We start from the raw sequence: 12,633 nt of genomic DNA, 5'->3' as shown, positions 1-12,633 counted from the left end.
TTGGTGTAATATTGCATTTCTCCATCCAACTAGAACTTGTCTACCTCGTTTTATTGTTTTATTTTCAATAAACACAAACTATCAAGATTTAGTCTTATGCAATAACTTCCCCTATAATGCATGAAAAAAATGGTTACCTACCTTTCATAACTGTTGTTCTTCGAGATGTGTTGCTCATGTCCATTCCATCCCACGTGCGCAGTCATCGGATATTTTTGCTTTAGCAGTATCCGTAGCATCAACTATGGTGACTTCTGGAGCGACATGCTCATGCGGCAGTATATCAGGCACTGCCAGCTCTACACCCTCTCAGTTCCTTCTTGCTGACAACCCTGACAGAGGGGCAGGAGGGCAGGTAATGGAATGGACATGAGCAACACATCTTGAAGAACAACAATCACGAAAGGTAGGTAACTGTTTTTTCTTCTTTGAGTGCTTGCTCATGCCGATTCCATTGTAGGTGACTCTCAAGCAGTATTCTTGGAGGCGGGCTCAGAGTTCACGGTATGGCAGCTTGCAGTACTGCTCTGCCAAAGCCAGCGTCATCTCGAGCTTGCTGGGTAAACGCATAATGAGATGCGAATGTGTGGACAGACAACCAGGTAGCAGCCCAACGGATTTCTTGGATCGGCGCCTAAGCCAGGAAGACTGCTGATGAGATCTGTGCCCTAGTCGAGTGAGCCATTACCACCACCGGTGGGGGGCACCTTCGCCAACTCATAACAGTAGCGGATGCAGGCCACGATCCACAACAATATTCTGTGGGCAGACACTGGGCAACTCTTCATCCTGTCTGTGACAGCAACAACAACTGTGCTGACTTACAGAACAACATCGTTCTATCTGTGTAGAAGGCCAGGGCTTGTCTGACATCTAGGGTATGCAGCCTCTGTTTGTCATCCATCGCATGAGGCATAGGACAGATGACGGGTAAGTATATGTTTTGATCAGTATGAAACTGGGAAATCTTGGGCAGGAAAGCCAGGTGCGGGCGCAACTGGACCTCATCCTTGTAGAAAACCGTATAACGTGGCTCTGAGGGAGTATCCTGATCTCGGATACCCTGCAGGCCGAAGTTATAGCGACCAAAAAAGAAACCTTCCATGAGAGAAGCAGGAGGGAGCAGGAAGCTAAGGGTTCGAAGGGAGGACCCATGAGCCTTGACAGCACAAGATTCAGGTCCAAAGTGGGAGCTGGGTCCCAGACATGTGGATAGAGGCAGTCCACACCTTTCAAGAATCACACCATCACAGGATGGGTGAAGACCATCCTGCCTTGAAACAAAGGGTGGAATGCCAAAATGGCCACCAGGTGGACCTTTACTGAAGAGAGCAACAGGCCCTGGAGCTGAAGGTTCAGCAAATAGTCTAGGATGTCCTGCAGCGGGGCCTCTTCAGCCCGAATGTGACGATCTGAGGCCCAACACATGATCCACTTCCACTTTGCCAAATAGGTAGCCCTGGTGGAAGGTTTTCTGCTGCCCAGCAGGACCTGTTGGACACCAGCGGAGTACACCCATTTGTCCAGACTTCGCCACGCAGTAGCCAAGCTGTCAAGTGCAGCGTCACCAGGTGTGGATGCCACAGATTGCTGTGGTCCTGGGACAGCAGATCCAGCCGAAGAGGCAGCTGTAGCAGGGCGGCTGCCGAAAGACTCAGCAGCATGCAGTTGGCGAGGCCACACTGGGACTATGAAGATGACGTTCGCTTTGTCTTGCTTTACCTCTAGCAGGACCTTGTGGATCAGCTGTAGCAGCGGGAAGGTGTACATCAGCGGTCCCGACCACAGAATCAAGAAGGCATCTGACAGGGAGCCCTTGTCCCTCCCCTGCAGAGGACAGAATACGTGGCACTTTCTGTTCTGCCTGGATGCAAACAGGTCCACCCGGGGATTCCCCCATCTGTGGGAGATTAGGCTGACCACCTCCAGATGGAATGTCCATTTGTAGCGAGACGAGGTCCTGATGAGATGATCTGCCAAGACGTTTTTGGTTCCTGGCAGGTGGGGGGCTACCAGATGAATGGCATGCGGCACACAAAAGTCCCAGAGGCTGAGCGCGTCCCAACAAAGGGCCGAAGACCTGGTACTGCCCTGCCTGTTGATGTAATACATTCTGTCGGTACTGTCCACCTTGCCTTTCAGGTGGGGCAAGAAAGCCTGTCAGGCCAGGCAAACTGCTCTGAGCTCCCTGACGTTGATATGAAGGGCTAGGTCATGTTGAAACAAACGGGCCCTGCATGCTGAGCTTGCCCAGGTGGGCTCCTCAGCCCAGATCCAACACATCTGAGACCAGGGTGAGTGACTGGGATGGGGTTGTGAAGGGAACTCCTTGCAGCACCGACTTGGGATCCAGCCACTGCTCCAGGGATGGAAGGACGTGGTTCGGCACTGTGACCTGCTGGGCATATAGCCTGAGGCTAACCACGCTTGCAGAGGCTGTAGATGAAGTCAAGCATGGCTGACCACGTACATGCACATGGCTATGTGGCCCATCAGTCACAGGCAGGTGTGGGCCGTGGTGAGTGGTGGCTGCTTACCTGGGAGATCAGGTCTGACATGGCGTGAAAATTCACTTCCGGAAGGAAGGCCCTGGCCCACGTGGAGTTGAGAACCACTCCAATAAACTCTATGCATTGAACTGGTGTTAACATGGACTTTTCTGTTTTTATCAGCAGGCCCAGGTTGCTGCAGGTGGAATGCACCAGATCGAGGCTCCCTTGCACCTGCCCTGGAGACCTGCCCTTGAGGAGCCAGTTGTTGCGATACTGGAAAATCTGGACCCCTTGACATCTCAGGTAAGCCGCCACTGGCAATCTGGTAGGGGTGGAGACAGTCGAGGAAAAGATGGGGAGGAGCCGGGTAGCTGACTGGGGCGTCGCTCTCGAGCACACCTTCAAAATTAGTGTTTTTGGCCCCCTAGGTGTTTGGCAGGCCCAGGTTGCACAGGTGAGCATGAGGAAGAAGGGCGTTGATGGCTAAAAGTAGTGTCCCTTCTTCTCGCAGAGCCCTGACGGGGCTACCAGGGCCTTGGCAGTGGGGGCGGCCGGAAGGGCTTACGAGGAGACTGGTGTGTGCATGCCCAACAAGCGAAGGGTGGTTCTAGTGTCCTTCAACCCACGCAGCCTGGCGTCCATCTGCTCAGAGAAGAAACCAACCACGTTGAAAGGAAGGTCTTGAATCGAGGTCTGCTTCTCCTGGGAGATGCCCACCTTTTGAAGCCAAGAGCTGTGCTGCATAACCAGCACTGACGCAACCACTGGAGCCACCAAGTCCACCGCAACCCATGCCATTTGCAGGGAGCACCTGGCCGCCGCGGTGCCCTCCTCCACCAGGGCGCCGGACTCCTGGGCCAGACCCTGTGGGAGAGACCATCCTAGAGATTAAAGTTATATCTGCCGAACAGAGCCTGATGATTCGCCACCCGAAATTGTAAGCTGGTGGTTGAATAATTTTTTCTCCCGAAGAGATTGAGCTTTTTGGCCTCTTTGTTCTTGGGAGTCGAGGTGGCATGACCCTGTTTGTCCTTCTCATTGGCCGCAGACACACCCACCGAGCCAGGGGGTGGGTGGGTATAAAGGTAGTCAAACCCTTTGGCTGGAACAAAGTACTTCTTTTCAGCCCTTTTGGAGATAGGAGGAATGGAAGAGGAGGTTTGCCATAGGGCCTTGGCGATTGTAAGAACCCCTTCATGCACGGGTAGGGTGACCCGGGTGGGCATAGAGGCCGAGAGGACATTGAAGAGGGTGTCCTCCTGATCCACCATCTTCTGCACCTCCAGCCCCAAATTCTTGGCCACACACCAAAGTAGGGCCTGATGTTTTTTGAAGCTGTCCGGCAGGCTAGCCCTTGAAGTTCTTGCAACCACCTCATCCGGGGATGATGAGGAAGATTGGACCGCTGGGGGAGGTCCTGGGATTTTGACTACCACCGGAGAGGGAGGTTTAGGGGCGGGTACAGGCTTTTCCATCCTGACCTCCAAACAGGCCCCCAGCACTGAGCCCAGTGCCGTCGGTGCCGCCAACCAATGTTCCGATGCAGCAACTGAAGAGCGCTGGGAAGGGGGCATCGTTATGATCGGTACGCCCCACATGCTCCAATAAGGCCACTGTGCTGGCCACTGGCCGTGCTGCCACTGCGGTGCCGCAGGTGATGGTGCAGGTTCCGGTGCCCAATCTCGCCGGTGGGACTTGAGCAATGGGTTGAACTGGTACTGCGTGCCAGAGGAATCACCTTCCAGCAACCAGGGAGGGGCTGTCGATGCTTGGGTTTGTTTACTGGTCATGGCTACTGGCGACCGGTGACCAGATGTGGGAGACTGGTGTCAATAGCGGGGAGATTGGTACCAGTGCCAGGGAGACCGGTGCCGAGATGGGGAACGCTCCCACTGTGCCGGCAATTAGGACTGACATCAAGAGGATGACCGACAGGAGGATGACCGGTGCTGGGAATAGTGTGGGAAATGTCGACCCCGTACAAATGACTAACACCGAGGGGATCTCGACACTAGTCTGGGCGACCGATGAAGAGTCTCGGATCTGTCCCCAGATCCTCGGCGAAGTGGAGAGGATTCTCGCCTCTTCTCTGGTGACTGGCAGTGTTCCCCTGCCCCTTGAGGGGTCTTAGAAGCTGGCTTGCCCTCTTGGGGAGCCTTAGCCAAATCGTGCGGCACCAGACTTATCATTGGAGCAGGTGGAGACCTGTGCTCTCTCTGCGCTTGGGGAGCCTGGGAGGACGACGGTGCCGGCAGGGATGTGGGTCCCATACTGCTCCCAGGAGTCAGTAGCAGACCTTCGAGGAGGCTGGGGGCCCCAACCAGGGAGGCATGAGCACGTGGCTCTGGAGTAGCCTGGTGGCCAGACCCGGGTCCCTTGGCTGATGACCCTTGGACCTTTTTACTTGGTGTCGGGGAGCTGTGCTTTTTCATTTTCTTTTTTGGCACGGGTGATGGCGACGGATGCCGGGAGGAGCCAGGTGCCGGCAGCGCACTGCAGATGGAGGCCGAGGTGCTCGGTGTGACCTGTCTGGATGACTCAGAAGCCGGGCGAAGGGTGGACTCCATCAGGAGAGCCCCAAGCAGGGCTTAAACCCGGGAGCCTTGGGCATGCTCCGTCTGGGGCGAAGTCCCCACCGGAACACTGACTAACAGCTACACTTCACTACTTAACTAATACATTACACAAACTATTTACAAAAGGCTCAAAGGCACGAAGTTCATTAGGAGAAAAAAACGCTAGCTCTCGTTAAGCAAGGAAGGTGCTCCGACGAACCACCATGGGCAGCTAGAAGGGACTAAGAGGGCATAGGGCTGGGCGGCACCTGATATACCACCACACGAGCACAGTAACACTCCAGAGGATGCCACAAGGACAACGCTAAGGCAAAAATCTCCGACGACTGCGCATGAGGGTGCGTGCACACCTTGAATGGAATTGACATGAGCAAGCACTTGAAGAAAAACAATCCTTTTCACAATCAGGATCCACTTTTCAAATATCACTGCCTTTATAATAGTGAAATAGACAGTTAGGTGTATAAATGTTCAATTAATATGATTACAAGCCAAAATAAGCATCTAGAAGCAGGATTTGGCTGTTCTGTTAAGGCCCCCCTGTTTGAAAACTGGGATCTCAGTACAAGTTATATGATCAGGCAGAGTGAAATTATTCTTTGTTATGCATCTTCTGAGTCACATGCAGAGTTATCTACTAGACAATTGTTAAAGTCCCTCAGGGCCATTTGTTTCATTCTAGAAATTTTTGCTGAAATAGTGCCATAGAACTGCTTTGTGGAGCTGAAAATACAACAAGACTACATTTTTATTTTAAATGCACTGCAGTCTGAAAATATACACTAGAGCCAGCCCTCCACGCATCCAGGACCAATTCTTTTGAAGTACTCAAACCGTTGACAATAGGAAGTGATGATTAAGTACTGCAAACCTCTGTGGAACTGTAGCCATCTGAGAGCTTCTTTATTGAGCTTACACTTTAAAGGAACTGGAGTAGCAATCTGAAATAATTGTTGCTTCTGATTACCATGGGAACTAGACAGAAGTCTAACTTTTTCAAAAGACAGACTGGTTGTGACTCACCTACTGCTTAGGAAGCATGATTGAGACTCTGAAGGCTTATGTGGGTGAAAGAGAATGATACTTTGGCAATTTACTAAAATAATGTATGCCATTTCAACCATGCTTGATACTTCAAAGTCTCTTTCATTAGAGACACAAGGTGAAATCAAGCCAATGGGAGTTTTACTATTGACTTCAATGAAGCCATGATTTTACCCACACATTTTCCTCATTAGGGGTGAAATTCACCTCTAGGTAGAGTCCCACATAAGGCCTTTGCCCCAAGGAAGTCCCATTTGACATCTATTTTAAGGCTGTAAGTTATTATTTATTGTTTGTATTACCGCAGCACCCAGGAGCCCCAGTCATGTACTAGGACTCTACTGTGCTGAGTGCAGTACAAACACAGAACAAAAAGAAGGTCCCTGCCCCAAAGAGCTTACTATCTAAGTGGGGCTTAACTGGAGTATACACCTCACACTACCCATCTCCAGAAGGGTGAATTTCACCTATTCGACTGCAGAAATTTAGATCTAAACTTAGAAGAATTCAGCAGGATGCTACAAAACTGTATGATCTTTCAAGACACTACTTACTTTACAATAGTTAATTGGTGGTAACATCTGTCACCACAAAAATAAAATATTAATAAAAAATTCAGTATACATAGGTATGTGCTACTGTATTTTTATTACAGTGGAAGTGGATTCAGCTGCCCAGTCAAAGCTGACTGTTACAAATAACAGGCCTGATTCTCCACTGTCTTGTATAGATTGGTCATTTATTTACACTTGTGAAAAGCTGCTTAAAAAATCTGAATGGTAGCATTTTACATCCACTCTGCACTAACTTTACAAAAGTGTAAATGATCACACAGATGCATGACAATGGAAAAATCATGCCTGATGGAAATGCAGTCCAGCCTGCTTAATAAGGAGAACATCATTACTAGGCAATATGTTTTTTACATCATCCAGGATTTTCCAATATGCAATCTGTTTTCTCCGAGCTGAAAGTGAAAACACCAAAGAGGACATCATCAGTCCAGTATAAACCAAATCGAATGCATATAATCATATAATATAATTCACTGAGAACCCTGTTGGACTGGATGGGAACATGGTGTTTAAATAATAGACATTATGGGCTAGATTGTGACTCAGATAACAGAGCACACAAGGTAGGGAGTACACCCCCGCATGGACTCCCCACATATTTGATCTGGGTGTATAGCTGTTGTGATAAATGAAGGGGGCAGAGGTAGCTCCCTGTTATGGACGCCCAGCCAGCCCAGCCAGTTAGCTATAAAATCTCTCTTAGTAGCTGTTTTCTACGTGCTTTACCTGTAAAGGGTTAAAAAGTATCACTGCTATGCATAGGTAAAAGGAAGTGAGTGGGCACCTGACCAAAAGAGCCAATGGGAAGGCTAGAACTTTTTAAAATTGAGAAAAACATCCTCTTTGTCTGTCTTCTGTTGTTCTCCGGAGAGAGGGAACAGAGCAGCGATGCTGTAAGAAGCTTTAGGACAGGTATGAAAAATCATCAGATCGTACCTGGAAACTACTCATTTGAAACCCCAGATATGTAAGTAGATCAGGAAATGTCTTGGAAGACACTATTAGGTTTATCTTTTTTTTCTTTTCTTTATGGCTTGTGGACTCCTCTGTGCTAACCCCAAATGCTTTTGTTTTGCTTGTAACCTTGAAGCTGGACCTCAGGAAAGTTATTCTTGATGCTTAATCCTTCTAAGTAGTGGGTTTGGGTTTTTTTAAATCTAGCAATAGCCTGAGTTTCCAGATGTATTTTCTTTCTTTTTGTTTTTAATACAATTTACCTTCTTTAAAAACAGGATTGGATTTTTGTGTCCTAAGAGATTTGTGCACATTGTTTAATTAGCTGGTGGCAACAGCTGATTTCCCTTGTTTTTCTTCCTCAGCTCTTCCCTGGGGGGTGGGGGCTTGACGGTACCCCACAGGAAGGAATTCCCAAGTGCGCCTTCCTGGGTTCTCAAAGGGGTTTTGCACTTGGGTGGTGGCAGCATCTACCAATCCAAGGTCAGAGAAAAGCTGTAGCCTTGGGAGTTTAATACAAGCCTGGAGTGGCCAGTATTAATTTTTAGAATCCTTGCAGGCCCCTACCTTCTGCACTTGAAGTGCCAGAGTGGGGAATCACCCTTGACAGCTGTAAGTATGCAACAACCTAATTTTTTTCTGGTATACTAGGCCAGAAGCAATTATTACCTCCACTCCTGTAGCAAAGAGAAAGCAGAGTAGGATTTGTGACTTAGAGGTGTACGTTTGAGGCACCATCTTCCTGGTGCTATTCCTGGGGAGGTGCACCTGACATATCATCTCTTGCTCAAGATTGGACCTAAAGTCATAATCTGTTTGAAGCAGAAAGTCTGATTTTTTTAACTGAAAGAAAGAAGAAATTGTTTGGTGTCAATTAACAAAAAACAAGCCAAACTGCACCAAACCATTTAGATTAAACTCACTATAATGGGATTTTTCCCCTACCCCCATTTTGGGAAACTTTCCATGAACTGACACAAATTAGTTCAGGTGTAAGGTTTTTGGGCTCTCTCAAAACTCCCCTCTTTTTCTTCTCCTTTCCAGGGTGGATAAAAATCAAGGATTTAAAAAATAAAAATAAAAAAACCTGATTTTTTTAAATTTAAATTGGATTTTTTTGATAAAATGCTTTTTGAGGAAAAAACCTATCTAAAGATAGTTTTAATTAAGATACGTTATAGCTCAAAGATATCTCATCATGGAATAGGGATTATAAATTCTAATTCTATGGTATATATATATTATATATTAATGTAATGTTTAAGAAAATTTTTGTAAATGAGTTCCAATAGTTTATGGATTAGGGACCCAATCTTATGGGGTTCCAGGGGCTTCTGTATAGATTATTTAAATTAACCTTTCTATCTACCCAGAGGGACCCAGTGCTCAGTCTAGAACAGGGGTGGGCAAACTTTTTGGCCCGAAGGCCACAGCTGGGTATGGAAATTGTATGGCGGGCCATGAATGCTCATGAAATTGGGGGTTGGGGTACGCGAGGGGATGAGAGCTCTGGCTGGGGGTGCAGGCTCTGGGGATGAGGGGTTGGAGGTGCAGGAGGGTGCTCTGGGCTGGGACAGAGGGGTTTGGAGGGCGGGAGGGGGATCAGGGCTGGGGCAGGGGGTTGGGGCATAGGAAGTGGTCAGGGGTGCAGGTTCCAGGTGGCACTTACCTCAACCAGCTCCCAGAAACAGCAGCATGTCCCCTCTCCATCTCCTATGCAGCAGCGCGGCTAGGCAGCTCCATCCACGGGCACCAAGCCTGTAGCTCCCATTGGCCATGGTTCTTGGTCAACGGGAGCTGCGGGGACAGCGCCTGGAGTGGGGGCAGCGTGCAGAGCCCCCAAGCTGCTCCTATGCATAGGAGTCAGAGAGGGGACATGCCGCTGGTTCCAGGAGCTGCGCGGAGCAGGACAAGCCCCGGACCCCACTCCCTGGCAGGAGCTCAAGGGCCAGATTAAAACGTCTGGAGGGCCGGATGCGGCCCCTGGGCCGGAGTTTGCCCACCCCGGTCTAGAAGATACCATCAGAGATGCTTAGTTTTGCAGTTCTCAAACTGTGGATTTGTGTCTCCGGAGATAACATGCTTGTTAACAGCAAAAATGTTTATAAATAAATATATAAAGGTGAGGAATAGTTAAATAAAACAATTTAAATGTCTGTCTGGTGATGTTCTCTTCCTAATACAGCATGGCAAAAAAATCCTCCAAATATTAATGATAGTTCACCTCCCAATGACTTCATAAATATCTGCTTCAATTACCTTTGGTAAATTAAATAACCAAACAATCATTCATTTTCTGATATAGCTGTAAAACTAATATGAAAAGTTTTCAAAATAAATCACTTTTAAAATGTGTAGTGTGTACCTTCTAAAAATGAAATCTACATCTATCTCTGAGTTGTGAAGAATATGTATTGAGGTTATAACAACCAACAAGAATGCACTTTTATGTAGAAATCCATGATTAAATTGAGTCTTCCTGAGTAGTGATTTAAATCATGATTTAAATCAGTTTGATTTAAATCAAATCCACCCTGCTCCTTTCTAAATTAAACAATCCCAATCTCTTTGATCTCTCTTTTTAAAGAGTTTTTTTCCAGGCCCTTAATCATTCTTGTCACTCTTTTCCAAGCCCCCTCTAATTTTGTATTATCCTTTTTAGACAGGAAGTCCAGCAGTGCAGTAGTGTTCCAGATGAGGCTATATCATTAATATTCTGTGTTATCCTCCATACCATTCTTATTCATCCTAACATAAGCCTATATAGTGATCAGAAAAATGGGGTTGATGTGCTCATGGTGACCCCCGTGCTGATGAATGGCTGCTGCTCATATAGCAGTGCCCACGAGTAATGTGTCCTACCGTCTCCAGCTGCCTAGGACATTGTCCACAGGGATGGGATGTAGTGTCCTAGGCAGCTGGAGATAGTAGGATGCATTACTCAGGGACCTGAGATTGGAGAGTAGGTCCACACTAACGCTGGAGATGTAATTTCCAGTTTTGGTAAATGTACATGCACTCGCTTTCATCAAGCTAGCGTGCTAAAAATAGCAGCAGAGCTGTGGCATTGTGGACAGCGGTGTGGACTAGCCACCCAAGTACTTACCTAGAGTCTCGGCTGGGATTGTATTTCCCCAACCTGCCACCTGAATCGCTATTTTTAGTATGCTAGCTCCATCAAAGCTAGTGCGTGTACATTTACCCAAACTGGGAATTACACCTCTAGCTGCAGTGTAAACATACCCTCTGTGTTAGCAAGGAATCTGGGAGAACTCCTGAACTGTGGACTGACTGGACTAATTATGGGTATATGTTTTTGACCAGAGAACGTTGCACTGTAGCTACAAATTGTTCAGAGTGTTTTTCTCTGCAAATGAGCACGACAAGTCTCTTTAGATTTTGTTCTTCTAAACTTAACTTCTAACGTTTTTTTCTTTAAATCACCCTGAGATGGAAAACTTCAGCGCTGGGAATATGTCTTCTATATGAATATAAAGTGCCATGTAAATTTTACAGTGATCTAAGATAGTGGTTCTCAAAGCCTGTCCGCCGCTTGTTCAGGGAAAGCCCCTGGCGGGCCGGACCGGTTTGTTTACCTGATGCGCCTGCAGGCTCCCACTGGCTGCAGTTCGCCGCTCCAGGCCAATGGGGGCTGCGGGAAGGGCAGCCAGCATGTCCCTTGGCCCGTGCTGCTTCCCGCAGCCCCCATTAGCCTGGAGCGGCAAACCGTGGTGAGTGGGAGCTGCGATCGGCCAAACCTGCGGGCACGGCAGGTAAACAAACCGGTCTGGCCCGCCAGGGGCTTTCCCTGAACAAGCGGCGGCTTTGAGAACCACTGCTCTAAGATATTGTTAATAAAAGAAGTAATTATTTTTTTAAAAAAAACAGCAGCTCTTTAACGGCATACAGCAACATATACAACAGTTTAGGAGAGAAAGCAAAGTGAAATATTTTATCCAACTGAAACTGCAGGAGGAATGTTGATGGGACAGAATGCACTTCCCTAAATTGGGATTTAGCCAGGAGAATTGGTTAACTCATCTGTTCTTGCAAAAGGCACCATTAGATCTTTAAATCACTGTTACAAACATTAAGAACCTCAGTTTTATGTCTTTCAAAAGGAACATTCTATAATAGCACAGTTCCTAGATGTACAGGTCTTTGGAAAAGTGAAAGAAGAAACTTGCAATTCAAATTAAAGGACATACACCCAGATCCTCAGCTGGTGTAAACTGGTGTAGCTCCTTTGAATTACTCCAGCTGAAGTTCTGTGCAACCATACTGAAGCATTTGGCAGTTGGTCAATAAGCTGTGGAAAAAAAAAAGATGGAGAGAAACAAAAACAATAAGAAACAAAGAAAACTCCTCAATATTCAGAGGCCGGATCCCCAAGGGGCTGATCCTGTGAGGAGCTGAACTGAATGCCTCCTGAGAGGATCTGAAAAAACCCCAAATTAAACAACATATGAAAACAGGAAATGGTAACATATAGCAACAGAAACACATATGATGATATTGTCCCATAAATATCACTCTCCCAAGAAACAACAAAGAGTCCTGTGGCATCTTCTAGACTGACAGACATATTGGAGCATAAACTTTCGTGGGTGAATACCCACTTCATTGGATGCATGTAGATGCATGCTCCAATACATCTGTTCATCTATAAGGTGCCACAGGACTCTTTGCCGCTTTTACAGATCCAGACTAACACGGCTACCCTTCTGATACTTGACTCTCCCAAGAGGAGTTTATCCCTGTCTCCTTTTCTGAGCCATGTGTGTGGTCTAGGATGCTGGTATAAGACAAGTGCTGATGGAATTTAGTTGTCTCCATTCTCTTGAAGATTCTTCCCAGAAACAGGATGGAGATGGGCTAGTAGTTAATGAAGTTACTGGCATCCAGTGATGGCTTCTAGAGCACTGGCTGAACTATTGTGTGCTTCAGGCTGATTGGCAGATTTCCTCCGTCAGGAAAGGCATTCATGATCAA

The 12,633-nt window shown here is 47.4% G+C and overlaps 1 long non-coding RNA gene across 1 annotated transcript; it reads right to left on the bottom strand.

Annotated features, from left to right (window-relative positions):
* Window positions 1–6,841: 6,841 nt before the first annotated feature.
* Window positions 6,842–11,924, bottom strand: LOC144930198 (uncharacterized). Its single transcript, XR_013635300.1, has 3 exons — window positions 11,850–11,924; window positions 8,311–8,484; window positions 6,842–7,079 (listed from the first exon to the last, which is right to left on the bottom strand). It is a non-coding gene; the product is annotated as an uncharacterized LOC144930198 (long non-coding RNA).
* Window positions 11,925–12,633: the final 709 nt, after the last annotated feature.

Source organism: Lepidochelys kempii, chromosome 1 (assembly GCF_965140285.1).
Source record: "Lepidochelys kempii isolate rLepKem1 chromosome 1, rLepKem1.hap1, whole genome shotgun sequence".
In the NCBI taxonomy this organism is placed as follows: domain Eukaryota; kingdom Metazoa; phylum Chordata; order Testudines; family Cheloniidae; genus Lepidochelys; species Lepidochelys kempii.
This window is presented reverse-complemented; position numbering and strand designations above follow the sequence as displayed.